This window comes from Nannospalax galili, unplaced genomic scaffold (assembly GCF_000622305.1).
Source record: "Nannospalax galili isolate Female #2095 unplaced genomic scaffold, S.galili_v1.0 scaffold235, whole genome shotgun sequence".
NCBI lineage: Eukaryota > Metazoa > Chordata > Mammalia > Rodentia > Spalacidae > Nannospalax > Nannospalax galili.
Window position 1 is genome coordinate 4356360 of NW_008338118.1, and position 4208 is coordinate 4360567.

The 4208-nt window shown below is 32.5% G+C and overlaps 1 pseudogene; it reads right to left on the minus strand.

Moving 5' to 3' along the window:
* The window catches only part of LOC103734058, a 117151-nt pseudogene that overhangs the window by 20322 nt on the left and 92621 nt on the right, over positions 1-4208 (minus strand).

The window sequence follows — 4208 nt, forward strand, 5'->3', positions numbered from 1 at the left end:
AGATTGAGATTACAATGTATAGCATTTCCTTTTCTCCACTGGAATATATAGAGATATACATATATTATCATTTAAATTATTTGTGCTATGTTGTATATGAGAAGCAAATAATCAATAAAACTTTAGAGAGCCCCCAGGATTGAATGTAATAAACAAAATAATGTCCAATAAAATACTATTTAACTTTTTAAACCTTGCTGAGAATATAGCTTTAGAAAAAGAAAAGCAATCTGTAGATTCATTGGAATGCCAATCACAATCTCAGGGTCATTACTCACAGAAAAAAAAAGTCTTAAAATTTATATGGAATCAGAAAAGACCAAAGAAAGCCAAATCAAATCTGAACAAAAAAAATACGGCAGGAGATATCACCATATCTGATTTCAAATTATTCTACAAAGCTATAATAATAAAAACAGCATAGTACTGGCACAAAATAGTCACGTAGATATACAAAATAGATTATAGGACCCAGATATAAGCCCAAAACAACTACAGCTACCTGATTTTCAACAAAGAGGCCAAAAATAGACATTAGGGAAAAAACCCAGCACCTTCAACAAATGGTTCTGAAAACCCTATTTGTCACCTTGTACAAAACTCAACTTCAGGTAGATCAAAATACCTCAACAATAAGACCTAATACTCTAATATCACTAGAAGAAAAGGTAGGACGTGCAAGTCTAGACATAGGTAATGATTTTTTAAATAGAATTTCAGAAGCACAGGAACTAAGTCCAACAACTTACAACTGTGATCTTATGAAATTAAAAGTCCTGTAGTGCAAAAGAAACTTTCAGTCTAGCAAAGAGGGAGCCCACAGAATAGAGGAAAACCTCTGCCATCTGACAGAGGATTAGTTTCAAGGGTAAACTAAGACCTCAAAAAAAGAAAGAAAGAAAGAAAGAAAGAAAGAAAGAAAGAAAGAAAGAAAGAAAGAAAGAAAGAAAGAAAGAAAGAGAAAGAAAGAAAGAAAGAATCCTAAACATCAAGAAAAAGAACAAGCTAGTTAAAAAAAGTAAGTTGCAAAACTTGAGTTCTCAAGAATGAATAGCTGTAAATGGATAAGAAACAGTTCAAAAGGTGTTTAACACCCTTAGCCATCAGGGGAATGTAGAAATGACTTTAAGATTCCATCTCACCACAATTAGACTGGCTATCACCAAGAATACCAATAACATCAAATGCTGACAGGATGTGGGGAAAAGGGAACCCTTATACACTGTTGGCAAGAGCTTAAACTCGTGCAGACACTTTGAAATCAGTCTGGAGGTTTCTCAACCAATTCAAGATTCATACAAATGCTAGATTATTCTATAAATATTTACTTTAATGTTCATAACTATCTGTGACCACATTATGTAAAATATAATAAAATTAAGGTGACACCAAGTTGATACAGTTCTATCTAGGGAACTGATCAAAATGATAGGTAGAGAAAGTTTGTCTGGATGACTGATAAAAGTTCTGCCTTCAATGAATTTACAATATGTCATGAAAGAAAAACCTATATTTGAAATAATAATATATTACATAATTGATAATCAGTTATTACTATGGTTTTAAAAAGTTTATTCATTAATTGTAGTTAAATATTGTCGTACTGACCATCTTCCAAAAATAAATACAAAGATAATATAGCTTAAATGAAACACAAAAGTTTCAAGAAAATAATTTTTGAGGATTCAGAAGTTTATTATATGATTCTTAAATTTTTGCATGTCTTCTGTGATGTAGTAAAATAAACCTTTAGCAACCGATGTTCTTTTTGAACTGAGTTGTTTCAAACAGATGAAAAATTTAAGTTGAAGATTTGTCATTTACTATCCAAAGAAATTGTACATATATACACACCCATATATATGCATAGATATATAAAATGTATATGCAGTGTAATTAGATAAAGGACAGATATGTATGCATATATATGACTCATCATTTATAGTCTTTTATATTAAATGGTCTATACACATATAAATAAGATGAAAGTTGAATTTATTGTAACTCAATGCTATTTCATTAAGTATATAACTAGATTTCCATTATGCAAGTATAAGAAACTTAGAAAGATATATGGACATTCATGATATAGAGACTTTAATATTATTTGTAAGGCCAACCATTTGGAAGGTCACTAAGGACAAATAATATGGTTGGAAGAATACACCTCAACACTTTATTTTTAGGTTCAAGAGGATATAGTACAATAAAAATAGATATATTTTGTTTACTTTGAAAACATGAAATTTATTGATGAAGAGTATTGTCTAACTCCTGAAGGCACAGAAACCTGTGATGCTAGAGTACATAGATTCTTATTTTCAAAACATGAAGAATAGTTCAAAGTTTAGAATCATATGTGTTCTTCTTAGCTAATGAAGTCTCAAGTCTTCAATCTCCTACATAAAAACTAAAGGAAAGGAAAGGATAGAGAGTGAAAGAACCACTGTAAATATGCAAAACAAAAATAAAATCTTCCTTTAGCAATATGTTCATTCTATGTTCTCCCATAAAGTGAAGTAGGTAGTCCTGAAGAATAATTCTTTCAAGTGTCTACCAAAATAATAAACCTGGAGTATCAAAATCATGTCATGAGGAATGTTTTTCTTCTAGTACTACTGGAAAAGAAAATGGAAAGTAAGGCATTTAGTGTAGGAGAAAAATATGTTAACTGGTAAAGAGACTACAATATCCTTTATTGACCCCTTCTAGGAGCAGATTGAACTTACTACAAAAATATCTATCACCTTGTTGATATTAATTAGTGGGATCTTTCAGGACAGTTGATGTACATTTAAATAGTGGAGCAAAAACTAACCCAGGCTACCATTCTAATATAAATATACAGTGGGAGGTGCAAATTATCTTTTGCTCTTATGCAATTGTTTAGTAATTAGTGGAGTAATACCTATCATGTGTCTTAGTTCTGCACACCTGTGCTGGAAAATGGTGATACTCTTGTCTTATTTTACACAGCATAAATGTTTTGTTTGATTTACACATAGTGAACTTGAGGTCCAAAGAGGTTAAGTAAACTGGCCAAGGTCATAGAGCTAGTAAATGGCAGACCGGCATGAAATGCAAAGCTGTTTAGTTAACAAATCTTTATTTATTCCATTGTGTAAGACTGGAATTAATTCAATGTCAAGTAAACATGCAGCAATAATAGAAATATATTATTATAATTGCAATAGTTGACACTGTGTAAGTATTAAGTGTTACAAACAGCTAAAATATTTTCCAAGTAGAATTGATTTTTCCAAATATATTGTCACCATCATAAGATGAAAACAAAAAGAGGCACAACATGGCTAGGTCACAAGCCGTAATCTACATGGGTAAATAGTTTGGAAGTTCTGATTAGAGCAAAGCCAGAGAGAGGCTGGAGTCTGAAGAGTGTATGTTAAGAAAAATTAGGACTCTTGGCATGGACATATATGAAAATGAGGATTAAACTTTCTTATATATGCACCAGAAAGTACATCAATGATGCAGGTAGCATTCTCATTGATTGACTAGTGTTACTTTGTCTAGAAAGTAAAAAAATAAAACACAATAAAATATTGCAAATTCTACTAGAATCTTACTGTTAATTTACGATCAATAAAAGTATGCATAAGGCAGGTCAGAAACAATCTTTTGGCTCAAATGATGGTGTTCTGTTTTTGCTCAAGTGCTACTGTAAAGGTTTTATTTAAGAAAATATCCTAGGTTCACTCATAAGAAGACAAAAGAAAGGGAGGGGGTCTGAAGAGAAAACACATCTTCTATAGGGTACACATTTTTTCATATATGGAGAAATTGGTAACATAAAAATAAGTTCTGTGGCAGGTAAAGTAAATAATAGAGCCCTGTCACTGTTTTCCATCTACAAAATATCCAGGAAATGATGAATTTTATATGCCATTTGCCTAGGTTCCAGGCCTCAGTTATTTGATCAAACACTGTTGTGGTTAGATATGAAGTGTCCCCCACAGAGCTCATTTGTTGAAGGTTTGGTCCTCAGCTTGTGATGATAAGTTTTTGAAGTCATAGAAACTTTAAGTGATGGGGCCAAAGCCGGGCGTGGTGGTCCATGCCTTTAATCCCAGTGCTCGGAAGGCAGAGGGAGGAAGATCTCTGTGATTTGAAGGCCATCCTGGTCTACTTAGTGAGCTCCACATCAGCTGGGGCTACAGGGAAACCCTGTCTCAAAAAGACCCCCCCCC